The 14,190-nt window shown below is 37.2% G+C and overlaps 1 protein-coding gene and 1 long non-coding RNA gene across 2 annotated transcripts in view; one reads left to right on the forward strand and one right to left on the reverse strand.

Annotated features, from left to right (window-relative positions):
• Positions 1-14,190, forward strand: part of PLCL1 (phospholipase C like 1 (inactive)) — a 328,706-nt gene that overhangs the window by 217,536 nt on the left and 96,980 nt on the right. The gene's annotated exons all lie outside the window — the stretch shown is intronic.
• Positions 4,854-14,190, reverse strand: part of LOC111094368 — a 48,587-nt gene continuing 39,250 nt past the window's right edge. The window contains exons 3-4 of the long non-coding RNA XR_005385180.1: positions 7,278-7,423; positions 4,854-5,179 (exon numbers count right to left, since the gene is read on the reverse strand). This is a non-coding gene — a long non-coding RNA (uncharacterized LOC111094368). The remainder of the gene's footprint in view (positions 5,180-7,277; positions 7,424-14,190) is intronic.

Here is a 14,190-nt window from a genome sequence, read left to right on the forward strand (position 1 = left end):
GCACAGTGGAAATTAAGCTGAATGAGTGCTATATCTTTCAAGTTCAAATTGCTAGATTTTTCTGGCTTGAACACAAAATGAAATAAAATTGAAGGATCAGGGATGACAAGAAAACTACGAGGAGAACAAAGTCATTGGGAAGGGCACTGAAATATGGATAACAAGAGGAACAGAGTGGTCTTCACATTGATGGAAAGGAAAGGCATTCCATGTATAATATGGAAATCTTATACATACAGCAGATTTTTAAAATATTTTAAGTTTTGCAATAATTTTATTTTTTATTTTATTTTGTGTTTTTTTTTGCAATAATTGTAGATGAATAGAAAACTTGCAAAGATAGTATAGATAGTTGTATACCCTTTACCCAGCCTTCCCTGATGTTAACATCTTAACATTTGTATTTTTAATGGTTATGATAGACATGAGTCTATGGTTTATTGATGTCATTATTTTCTTATATTATTAGGAAAAAATTAGAAATACTGAATTTTCTACTCAAAACTTCATATTTTTGTTTATGCTTTAAGACTGAATAATAGCTTCTGGGGCTCCTGAGGCTCACGGGGGTGGTCTGTGAGACTTTGGGAGGGAGAATTATCTTTTTCACTCCATGACAAATCTGCCCCAGGCTTTCCACAAGAGTGAAGTGGGTGAGCTTTGTTTTAGGCCCCTCATCCCTCTGTTTTATACCTCTTCCTTTTGTTAATGGTAGAGCTCTTCCTCAGTTCCATAGTTTAACAGAGGCTCTCTGGATCCTTCGAAGGCTCAGCGGTTTAGCGCCTACCTTCCGCCCAGGGCATGATCCTGGGGTCCCGGGATCAAATCCCACATCGGGCTCCCTGCATGGAGCCTGTTTCTCCCTCTGCCTGTGTCTCTGCCTCTCTCTCTCTCTCTCTCATGAATAAATAAAATCTTTAAGAAAAAAAGTTAAAAAAAAAAAAAAACAGGCTCAACATCTCTTCTTTCTCCATTGTCAAAATCTGCGCTTAGGAAGGACTCCCAACTGCATTCATATCAAGACAAATTAACAAAATAAAACAAAACACAATAAAATGTGGTAACAGCTTAAAGAGACTATCCTTCCTCAGGGTTATTTACATCTTAGCAGGAATGCCAAGTTTTATGCCCAAGCTTCCCAAATTTCTGTATGTTGCCATGACATCAAGTACTTGAAAGTTGCTTCTACTGGAACATTTTTTTGGGGAAAATTTCATTTTTATATTAAAATGCACATGAGGGATGCCTGGGTGGCTCAGTGGTTGAGTGTTTGCTTTTGGCTCAGGGGATGATCCCAGAGTACCCCGGATCGAGTCCCACATCAGGCTCCCCACAGGGAGTCCGCTTTTCCCTCTGCCTGTGTCTCTGCCTCTCTGTGTCTCTCATGAATAAATAAATAAAATCTTTAAAAAAATTTTTAAAATGCACATGAAATTATGGTAGAGTATAGTAGACTGCATAATTCATGCAGTTTTTAAAGTAAAATTTGTCTTCAAGTGGGACTCTGGTAGCTTCTAAGAGTGTATAGACCCTAGAGGTAATTCACTCTGCCTTGAATTAACTCTATTGGGTTGAAAAGAAAAATTGAAAAAGCTACTGCCTTATACTAACTGATCTAAACTTTGGAAGGGAAATTTAGCACCAACCAGTACAGGTTCCCCAGGCTCTTATAATTCATCTTTCCTTTTGATGAACATTTGAAGAAGATATACACATACTCGGAGTCTGATTAACCCTCTCTTACTGGATATCCTTGAATGTGTATATTTCTGCATTTGATAAACATTTTTAGACAAACAAACAGATGAAAAGTTGGAGTATTATTTTGCAGTATGAGGCCTTTCATGTGTCTCCTGAAATCCCACCCTGGAAGCGCTCACTTATTCCAGGAAAACCAAGCACTACTAATCAATCCCTCTGGGCCTTGGCCTGCAGGGGAGAAGGGATTGGCCAGTGCACAAAATGACTTATGGTGTTGGGGGCCTCTCAGTAAGATGCAGTACCTCACTCTTCATTCCTAGCATGGGGAAGATGGGTACCTTGAGATGACAGTTGTAGTGTCTATTTATTATTTAGAAGTAATCAAATAGTGTATCCCATTTTATGGTATGCATGTTATAGCTGGAGAACAGCCAGGAAGAGAAGGCAGCAAAAAAAGGATGGGGAAGAAAAAGGAGTTTAGTGTTGGAGAGATCAAGGCTCAAAACTTGGCCATACCTTTGGACCCCAGGTGTGGTGGCACTTATCTTCATTCATTTCCACACTATGGAAAATGAAGAGTATGTCATCCGCTCATGAGCTGGTGGTCTTGGCCTCTTTGTTATCAGAGTTATTCCTTATTTTCCATTCCTCTACTCTTCATAGCAGAAACTTCGTTCCCTGCAGGCTGATTTCTCAGCTCAGATTCCAGCCAGGGGGAGGCACTGGTGAGAGATGAGGGTGTTGCATCTGTGTTTGCCTCATAGCTCCAGCTTCTGCAGGACAGGCGCATTGTGTTTCTAGCTTCTTCCATGACTTTGGCCCTTGATGCTGGGAGCACGACTTCCTGCTTTTGTCTTTCCAGCCAGGAGTTTGCTAATTTCTCCCTGGGTTGCCTCCTTGTTCACTCTTGGCTTCTCAGTTCTGGCATTTGTGTATCCAGTTCTTTGTATTAAATTCCCTCTTCGGAAACATTTAATGCTTTCTATTTACCTCATTAGATGGACCCTTACTGATACAGCCAGTTGCAGCAATCTCTGAGCTGAGGGGAGCTTGGGCTGGTCGTGATAGCAATAGAAGGCAAGGAGAGATGTGCCAAAGGGGGAAGGACAAAGCAGTGACCGACTGGCTAAGAGAGGTGAAGTTCAGGAGAAATCAGGCAGTTCAGGTAATGGTGACTGCCACTGATGGAGCTAGGCCATTGGAGAGGGAGCTCCTTGTGGATCGAAGCTATGGGTTTGGTATAGAGCACATTAGAGAAGAAACTTCATTGTGTCACCGTCTCTGCACTCTGCCTGTCGCCCGTAACGGGGCTGCAGCTGCAGGAGGATTATATGGACTTGTCTTTCTCTTTTGGGAAAGAGTAAAGGGAGAAGTTGAGAGGGAAGAGAGAACTGTTTGTGGCCCAAAAGGGAATGCCCTCTGGCACCTTGCTGAGCCTAGACTGTAGCTCTCCACCATCAGGACTCCAGGCCCACCCCTGTAAGCTTTTCAGGGAGTAGAGCAGGAGGTTGGGTGCTCAGAACCCATTTTCTGCTAGTGGGGCAGCAGCTCTTCCCCAAAGGGACCTGAGATGAGCAGGCTTTTCCTCTTGCCAGTGCAGCATTTGCAAGAGGAGTACTGTGGGAGGAGATAAAAATTGACTTCCAAATGGCCTGCGGAAATCAGGAGACATTTTTGGGACCAGCTTTTAGGTCCAAACGCAACAATCTAAACAACAGATACTTGAGTTGTGATTTCCCTGTGGGTTAAGATAGTTCATAGTGGGGACAGTCAGCATTGCTGCAGCAGGCTGGAATCCACTTCCTCACTGTGCTAGGCATTATGGAAAAGGATCTCTGAGGAAGAGAACTGAGTTCGCATCTTCACGAACAATGTCTAGATATATTAAGAAATGACCTCAGATAAAAAAAACAAACATAAAATCATTCTGGCAAATCAGAAAGAGCACATTACGTGGCATTCATGATGTGTTTTATATGTGCATGGGGAAGAAAAGGGTCTAATAAATGAAGACAAACAGGAAGCCTTTCCCAAACTCTCTTCCCAGATACTTTTCAGTCACGTTGCCCAGGTCGAAGGTTCTGGGAAGAAACAGCTAGTACTCTGACCTGCCTTTTGCAAATATAACGTTTCCTGTTTTGTAGGAACTTGGGGCTGAAAAATGCATAAACCAATTGATTTAAACTCAAACTCACAATAGGCACAAACCTCAAGAACTACTGGTTGAAACTTGTGTGTGTGTGTGTGTGTGTGAGAGAGAGAGATAGAGAGAGGGAAAGAGAGACAGAGAGGGGGATAGGGATTCCAGATGTCCTTGGACTATCACATTATATCTAAATTTCAGGTAATCTTCAATTAATTGAATAATTGATTTAATTAAATATTAAATGCATCAGTATTTTATATTTTCCCAAACTAACCTTTTATTGTCTATGGTCTTTTTTTAAATTCTGAGTGAATTCTGGTTTGGCTGAAGAGAACCATTTATGTTATGTCCTTTAGAATATGATGAGGTGAAGCATGGCTCTCCTTGGATTGATGTTCACATTAATAAAGCCTTTTATTCACAACAACTTAACATAAAATTAAAATCAACTGCTGACCTCAGGGAGTAAGAAGATTTTTTTTCTGATAAGGATTGTAGAGCCACCTTTACATTTCTTCCTTTCCTTTTTAATAAATGATGAAAGCTGCGGTGTTGTCCTCAAATCACATTTATTTATAGTGATAAGGATGAAGCTAATCCCTGTTTCATCACTCTGATCAGCAGTCACACAAACAATGGAACCTGACATGCTGGCAGCCTCTGCTTGTTACAGCTTTCCAACCAACCTCCAAGCTCATGGCTGGAAGTCAAATGGGGTAGGCTGGTTCCAAGTAAGAAAGAAAAATAATTGGCTTTGGAGATAAAAGGATTATTAAAATTTCTGTATGAAATTTCTACCACCTCTGGGTTTCCGATGGAATGGGAGTTATACTAGGATGCTTCGGTTTCAATTTTGAAATTAAAAGCAATCAAAGAAATGGAGAAAATTATTACGGGCAACAACAACTACTTCAATAACGCTTCCTTGTCTTCATGCTGTTTACCCCATTATTAATGACCTACTAATTAAAAAACAAAATAACTAGAAAAAAATCTAGTAACAAAGTTTTTCATCAGGTAAGTTTATTGGCTAAACAATTTATTCCTACTCTTACGATATCAAGCTGTTTCCCCACCCAAAGGGGACTGGTGAGTTGTTTTAAATTGCTGTAGACATCAGGGGAAAAGCATAATGCCTTGTTTGAAACATCAGTGAGGACAAAGGCAACTTTTCTGGCCATCTGGTCTTTAGAAACAAACACTCTGCAGTCCAACAGACTCAAGCTGAACTGTTCAATGATCTCTTCTTTGATCTACGCTTGAATGTCAAGTCATCTTTGCCATGTGATCTTGGGCAGGTTGCTTCATCTTGCTAAGCCTCAGTTTCTCCATCTGCAAAACAGGGATAATGAAACTACTGTGAAGACCTATCTCGAGGGAAAAATAAGGAAATGCAAGTGAAGAGCTTCCATAATAGGGAGCCTTGCACATAGTAAGATTCAAACCATAGTAGTTGTTTTTGTTTGTTTTTAAAAATTAATACTATTTGCTTTTGTGACTATTAGCATTTGACAGTCTGCTTATTGTGTTACTAAAGTTTGCCTTTGTAGAGCCATCCCTGCGTGATGGTTGAGATCTGACAGATTGGATAGAATTGTGGAAGTGTTGGGGGTTGCCGACTTTCATTTGGACCCTTGGGTATCACATTGGGCACCTCTCTAGCTTTAGCAGCAATGGCAAAAAATAAATTCCATTTCAATCAATGCTACTCACAATCCTTGATTTGGGCTTTTTGAATAAAAATAGGATTTTATGCTTGAGGATATAACACCCTTAGAGCTGCTGAGTGAGACTGCACCTGGCTTGTGTGGGTGCTGTGGTGAAAATCCTGGGGGGCTTTGCCTTTCATTATATTTTTAATAAAACTTAGCAAGCAGCAGAATTAAACTTGTGAATCATCTTAACAACTACTTTTCTTAATGGAGATGAGCCTCTTTATCTTGTAGTAGTTAATACTTTGTGGTTCTAAGTTAGGATCCTGGATGTGATTGTATTCCTCTCAAATATTATTAAGAACTCATCTTACAATGGAAAGGCTTGTAACAGGAGCAGTCAGGGGAACAAGGCATTCCAGGCTTTTGGTGGCATTGAGTTGAAGGAAGGGATGAGCTGGTTGGGATGTGGGCTAGGATGTGGTCCCTAGTGTGGGTTCAGGTAGAGAGGAAACTGTCCCTTTTTTACTGTGTACTAGAGCTTTGCCTATATTTTTTCTTGTAGTCTTCCCAGTGCTCTTTGAGGCAGGTATTATCATGCCCATTTCATAAGCTCAGAAAGATGATTTGTCCAGGATCACATAATGAAAAGCAGTATTAAAAAGGAAAATACCAGTTTTGGTTACACAGCATATTCTGTGAAAACCTATGAAGGTGTATATTTGTATTTTGTGTACTTTTTTGCATATATGCCACATATGTTTCAATAAAAAGTTACTTATTGAAACAAATAGGTTTGCCTGGCTCAAATTCTCTGCTCTTTTCTCTCTATTGTGCTGTTTCCAAAGAAGCATATGATGGATGGAACCCCAAGGAATTTCCTCCATCAGTTACAGCTGGTTGTAGCCAGAAATAGTGCTGGCCTTATTAACTAGAACTGGCCTTGAAAGATTTGGATATTTCCAAGGAAAGATACACTCGGAGGAGGGCAGTTTCCTAAAACTGAGGCTGCGTATATGTTAGACTTAGAATGTTGAATGATGCTCTTGAAAATGCACCGAGCTTGTTGTAGAGTCGTTCATAATAGTGAGAAATGAGGGGGAAAAAAGTCCATGAAATTTCCATCAAACAGGAATTCAATAAATAAATACTATGTGGTCTTAAAAACCGCATATTTTGAATGATGCTTATGGTGTGTGTTGGAGTGAAAAATAGTTATGAAACATTCATATATATTAGGATGGCCTTTTTGTAACTTTTTTGTTCGTGTGTGTGTGTGTGTGTATATATATATATATATATAAAAATAAGTGTCTGGAAAGTTGTTTGCTAAAATACCAATAGTAGTATCTCTGCATTTTGTATTATTTGTCAAATTTTACTTTCCTTTTTATATCTTTCTATATTGTTTTTCTACAATTCTATAAACAGAAAATTTGTTTTAATTTTTAATAAAATAATACTTTAAGCAAAGACTGCATCTGAATTAAGCATATCCCTTCTCAAGTTGTCTACTGTGAAGGAGGAAACACTCAGTTTACTATATGAGTTCTGACACATTAAAACAATATTATATTGCCTTATAATCAAACCAGAGAAGAGCATTTCTAGGAGTAAAAAGAGCCATTTTGTAAGATCAAACACATGCAATTACCAGACTGCTTGGCTTGTTTAAGCTTTTAAAAATATAAAAAATAATAAACTATTTTAATTATATTTTATATAAACAGGATGTTTTACCTCCGTCTACCAGAAATTATGAAAAATAGTTGTTTTACCTACTAAATTTATGTCTTCTATGGCTCAGTTTTAAAAATTCTCCATTCTCTTTAGATTTTAGTGCAATGGTCAAAACAGGATTGCTTTGTTTTGTTTTATCCCATTTTATTTCATTCTAGTGACTTTCTTCCTTCAATTAGGCCATCTAAAGACAAAATTGAAATCATAAAGATTACATATTCATGCAAAAAAAAATAATAGAGTAAGATAGGACTTTCGTTTTTGTCTTTTTCTTAAAAAGTTTCAAGAAACTAGCACAAGAGAACCCTAAGTACATGTCCCTATGACTGTCCTTAAATATATGGAAGATCATTACCTATAAACCCCAACACAAACTGAGATCTGGCCCAGTTCAGATAATTACTACCCTCTGAACGATTAGCAGTCTTGACAACATTCTCTCCTTTTGGTTAAGTAGGGCCCTCAATCTGGAATATTCTCTCTCACACTTATCTGAATTTATTGATCAGAAACCAACTCAAGCCTTTTGGGCTACAGCAAGCTCTCTCTTTTGAACACATATAACTATGAAAGTGCAACATGACCTTAAAAAATTCTGTTTGCAAATTGATATGTGTGAAAAGACTTAGAATGTGTAAAAAAAAAAGAAAAAAACCAAAGGTTTGTATTTAACAAATCTTAGTTACTAAAACGTATCTATGAAGAATTAAGAATTTTTTTTTCTGGAAAATCTAACAGTTTGGTTTCTGTATAGTACCAGTAAAATTGGCTTTCTTTTGGTATTCTTAAAAAAATTATTATTGAAGTAGAATTGACATACAATTTTATATTAGCTTCAGGTGTACAACATAGTGATTTGACAATCTATGCATTACTCAGTGCTCACCACGATAAGTGTGGTCACCATCTGTCATCATACAATATTATTACAACATTAGTGATTATATTCCCTATGCTGTACTTTTCATCTCCCTGATTTATTTGTTTTAAACTGGAAGTTTATACCTTTTATCTATTTCACTCATTCATTCCTCCACCTACCTCCTTTCTGGCAATCACCAGTTTGTCTTCTGTATTTGAGAGTCTGTTTTGTTTGTTTGTTTGTTTGTTTATTTGTTTTGTTTTTTATATTCCACATACAAGTGAAATCATTTGGTATTTGTTTTTCTCTGCCTGGCTTATTTCACTTAGTGTAATACCCTTTAGGTCCATCCATGTTGCCACGAATGGCAAGATTTCATTCCTTTTTATGGCTGAGTAATATTCCATTATTATATATTATATAATTTATAGTATTCCATTATATACACACATACACAGCACATCTTCTTTATCCATTCATTTATTGATGGACACTTGAGTTGCTTCCATATCTTGGCTATTGTAAATAATGCTGCAATAAACAAGGATGCATGTATCTTTTTGAATTAGTTTTCCTTCAAGTAAATAGTCATGGAATTACTGTATCATATGGTAATTCTATTTCTTAGTTCTTTGAGGAACCTCAATACTGTTTTCTACAATGGCTGTATCAATTTACATTCCCATCAATAGTACATAAGGGTTCCCTTTACTCCACATTCTTGCAACACTTATAATTTCTTGTCTTTTTTTTTCTCTTTAAAAATCTAGCTGTTTAGTTTCTGTGTGGTACCAGTAAAGTTGATTTTTATATTGTATTTTTTACATATCACAAGGCAGGAAAATGTTCTTAGATATGACTGTATGACAGGCATCATCTCTTTTGCCTAAACAAGGCATTTTGTTTGGGGAGAAATGAGTATTTTGCTTACCAGAGAAAGAAGAAACCCCAAAGAGTCTATGTATGTAGTTGGAAAAAAGTAGCTTTAACTTTGAGGGAGGAGAAATTTGAGAGAGGCTGGGGAAAGTGGGGTAGGAGCCAATGAAACAGCTGTCAGTTAATGCCTCTACTTCCTCTGCCCGGGACACATACTTAGAATCTTAAGTAAAATCATGAAGTTTATTTATATGTGGATTTCAGAGGAATTTGGGAAAGGTTCTGAATTCTCTGTGTTGCAGAAACTTTCTAGAATAGAGGTAACCCAGGCAAACAGCAGCATAGCAGAATTTATGTTGTAGGAGCTGTCAGGAGAGCTTTGGGCTGTCAGGGGCTGTAGAAATGAATTCAGGCTGTGCTAAGCCCTATTTCTGAGGGTGTCAGTTTTGCAGAGCTGGGAAAAGGTGTCTGCTCGTGATGTTACAGTCAGGGGCTGTACCCTCCTGATGTATATACGCAGGAGTGATGTGCCACTAACAGCTCACAAATCTCTGATATCCTATTATTTTTTAAAAGAGCACTAATTAACTTTTTTTTTTTTTTTTTACCTCTGTTTCCTTAAAAATGAAAAAGATCAAGAGTGCCTGGATGGCTCAGTTGGTTAGGCCTTCAGTTCGGGTTACAATCCAGGGTCCTGGAATCAAGCCCTCAATCGGGCTCCCTGCTCATCTGTCTGTCTGACCCCCCTCTTATGGACTCTCTCTCTCTCTCTCCCTCTCTTTCTCTTCCTTTTTCGTGCATGTGCTCTCTCTCAGATAAATACATAAAATCTTTAAAAAAAAATGGAGAAATCAGAGATTACCATTCCACTTAAAATGCACAGAAGTGGTCTGTCAGTTTATTTCCTGCCATCTTTACAACAGAAAGTGTGTTAACTTTAAGCAACTAGCTAAGTGTAATGGATTCAAGTCCAATATTCAGCAGAAAATTCATTATCTAATTTTGATAACAATGCATGGATGAGTGAGTTGAACTTGTTTCTGTGTAAATCACTACAGATGTTAAATTTAGCATAGACATAGAAACTCCTGAGTCTGGAGGCTGCAGATTATAATGTTCAACACTCCCACTCAAATGAGCTACTTGTTGAGTTGGTCTCAGATGTATTTTCCTGTTGAGCTACAACAGCAGCTGTGGATGAGTCGGACCACCTCAGTCCTAGAGTTCACCATCATGCTGTCAGTTTGTCCAGGAAGATGGATGAACATATATACTTGCTCTTGAAATCTTGATGAAATCCATTCTTTTCTTCCTCTTCACCCCCAGACTTTCCTGTAGAACTTTTTGATTACTCCGTTTCAGATTATGTTTTGAAAATAAATAGGTTGAATTGATTAGAGCTTTCTACCTTTACATTGCCTTTTTTTAAGTTGAATTTATTGTTGTAAAATAAAAATGTAAAATAGTCTTTCTCATGTCACCTTCCTTTAAAGTACCATTAGGTAAAATGAACATAAAGAATGTTAATAAGATTGTTTCAGGATTAATGCACCAATATTGATGTAGCAAACATTGAGGTTATTAGCAGAAAGCATTTAGCAACACTACTGGGTATAGAAGACTCAGATGCACTTTTGAAAATATATCATTAGCTTTATGGAATTTTCCATTTAACTTTCTTAGTAAGCTACTTTGGATTTAAATGAGTCACAATTGGAAGTAAGGACTGCAGATTCAACCCAGTAAGTGTAATGAGTAGCACTGGAAATGTCCCATTGTGGATCTCTAGTTCCATCTGAGTGTGGAAAAAAAAAAAAAAAGATTATGGTTAATTATAATTAGGAATTCAGTGTGTAGCAGTGGATTAGGTGTGAAAGGAATGACTGCTGAAACCCACTGATAATGGTGGTGGTGGGGGTACGGTATAAGGAATGTGAAAATTTCACCTGGAATTGATGAGGTACATTTTGTTAATTAGTGACTCTCAATGTGTTTATATCCTATTAGTGAATTTCTGTTATTCCTTGAATACTGGAAAATGGTGGGCTGTGAATAATGTGTCCTAGTAGAATTTATACTACTTACACGTATTAAGGGGATATTACTCATTCACATTCTCTGTAATACCTCCTCCCCCCACAGTGAAGGATGGTGTGGGGGGAGCAAGTCCCAATGAAGAGGGGATGAGTGAAAAGGGACCTAGGGGAAATTGGTGAAACTGGCTTCACTGGCCTCAGGGAGAGTGGGAAATACTGGTTTGGGAACTATCAAATCTTTCCTTTCTTTCAAATGCATTATTAGGTTAATAGATATGTGATTACTTTTCCCACCCCATACATAATCGTGATACAGAGAGAAGGTATTTTACTCTGTCTGCCATGGTAGTGGGTAGAATTTAATAAATGACAGCTCTTTTCTTTATATGAGTACATTTAAGAGCAAAACCCCATTAACCAAAAATCTGAATTATCCGAAACATGGTGAGACCCTGGAGCCTATTGCTCAGGAAATAAAAGTGGAGATTTAAAATAAGCCCTGCACAGCCCTTCACGTTGTTTATTTATAATAAAGTTTGCCTCATTTACAGAAAACTATACTTTTGTGTATGTGAAATGGCAAAGGTTATCCTTTCCGGTAAGTTGTCTGCATTAGGAAAAAAAACAAACAAGTTTTAGCTACACTAGAAGAACTCCAGATTTATGTAAGACTGTTGCCATGGATTCTTTCTTAGAGCAAGAAATCCTTTATAACACAAATAAAAACCCTTTATTAACTTCTCTGCATTTGAATGGATATTGGGCTTTTCTCAAAGTTGCCTGCAATTATATGTAGCTATTAATCTCTGGAACTCTGAAATTGTATTAATTCTCTAGAACTGCTAATCTAAGTAGTATTTCCTAACATTTTTCAAATGGTGACTCACTATCACCTTTCTTAATTTCTTCTTCTTCCTGAATAGTAGAATTTAAAATGCTGGAAAAAAACATGGTTTCAATATACATATATTCTTAACATGGAATTATCACATAATTATCTGTAATACTGACTTTTTAAAAATAAGTGTACAGAAGGTCAGTAACCTGATTTGGTGCAGTGTTTTCAGATTTCCCTGACTGGAAGAATCACTTGAGGTGGTAGTTGGATATCATTTGTTAAAAATATATATTCCTGGGACCTACCTCAGTCCTACTGAATCAGATGGGGAGGACCTTGGAATATATTATTCAAATGAATGATCTTAGGAGATTCTTGTGGTCAGGTAAGATTAGGACCAATGGTATTATGTAGTAAAACTTTAGGGTGCATCAGAATCACCTCTGTCTTATTAAAATCCAGATTTCTGGACTCCACCCCTGATTCAGTGGGTCTGGGTTGAAGCCTGAAAAATCTGCATTTTTGGTAAATTCCCTGGTGATGCTGTTACTGCTGGTTCAGGCACCATGCTTTGAGAACCACCGATGCAGTGGAAAGAATGTAGATTTAAGACCAGATACACCTAGGTTCCACTCATATTTGTTAGCTAGGAAGCGTTAGTATAGCTAAGTTAATAACTTTTAGCTTTTTATTCTTCTTTCTCTATTTTCAATTTTTTGCATATACTTAAATAAATTTATATATACACAAGTGTATATATAAATACATACATATAATGCTGGAAGTATGCTATAAGGTACTCTGGTTAAATATGGAGTGCACATAAAAATAGAGATGAAAGCAGAAAGGAGAGTAAGAGGAGGCTGTAAGTGGGTAAGAAGGAGGGTGAGTAATTGCTGTGTGTCGGAATAACCAGATCCTAGTAAAACAACATAATCTGAATCGAACTCAAGACTACAAAGTGCATCTACTAAAAGTCAAGCTAACTTAGCTTTATGAGATGACAAAGGTCCCTTGGCTATATGAGTTTGATAGCATTGATTAATTTGAATGCTTTGTCTGAATCATTAGTGCAGAGATTCTGTAAGATCAGTTACTGAAGAGAAGAAAATAATGTTGAAATGGAGAAACCAATCATCTGAGAGCTGTTTCCCATGTCAGTGGAGGAAAAAATCATTGCAACCTGCTCCCCTTGTACAGAGAACTAATGACATTTGTAAATTTAGCTGTGTTCTAAGAAAACAGTATAGTCATCACATTCAGAGTGCAAACACCATTTTTAAAATAAGGATATTTAAAAAAAATAAGGATATTTTGTTCCATAGATTTTCATGGAGCTTAAACATTTAAGAAGTATATTTTTTTCTTATGCTATGAGAAATAAAAGTCAATTTGAGTGTTAGAGCCCAAAGTTCATACAGAAGCTATATATGAAGATAGTGTTTTCATGGAATTGAACTCCTGGAGAAGGTGTAAAGAAAAGAGGAGCCAGGAGTCAGATGCTTGGGTTCAAATTTTGCCTCTTCCTCTTAGGCAGGGCCCCAGCACGGTGCTTTGCCCTTGTAAATGCTCAATAAGTTAGCTAATCAATAATCATAGATGCAGCTATGGAATTTCTATAAGTTTTTATCCCACAAATATTTATCAAGTGCTTCCACAGTGCCAGGCCTTGTCCCAGGGACTGAGGACATCTACTCTCAGGGAGCTTTGGGAGACAGGCAATGATCTTGTGAATAAGAAAGTTGCTATAATAATCTTAGAGTCTAAGGATGGAGCAATGAGCAAAACAAATATAAAGTTCCTTTCTTTGCAAATTTCTATTACATTACCTTATGTTTAAGTTTGTTCACATTTTTGGGCTCAGTACAGGCATAGATTTCCTGATTAGAATTTCCTGCTTAACCATCAGACTGAATTCCTTATGATTTAATAGAGGTTATTTGCAGCTTAAGAAAAACTGTTCATTTCTGTCCTCTGCCAGGCATTAATAGTTTTTGTCCATATCACCAGAGCAAGTAACAGTGAACTTCATTTGTTTTACTGTCTGTTTGATGTGGCTGTAATTTAAGGCAGCTACAATTAAAATATTACAACTAGAATTCTAAGACTTATCTTCATTTTATTAGGGATTTTATTTATAATTTAGTAACTTTCAGTTTATCGAGGATAGATTGATTACAAAATCTAGGAAGCTTTTGATTCCTACTAACCTCATCATTTTTCTAGTGTTATGTTTGAAAATTTAAGTGAAATTTGTTTCCTGGGGCCAAAAGGAGTGCTATATTAGTCTTGCTGAAATATGCCAAAATTGTATCCATTGTTAACTGTGACTCATGAAT

This window comes from Canis lupus, chromosome 37 (genome assembly GCF_011100685.1).
Source record: "Canis lupus familiaris isolate Mischka breed German Shepherd chromosome 37, alternate assembly UU_Cfam_GSD_1.0, whole genome shotgun sequence".
Lineage (NCBI taxonomy): Eukaryota > Metazoa > Chordata > Mammalia > Carnivora > Canidae > Canis > Canis lupus.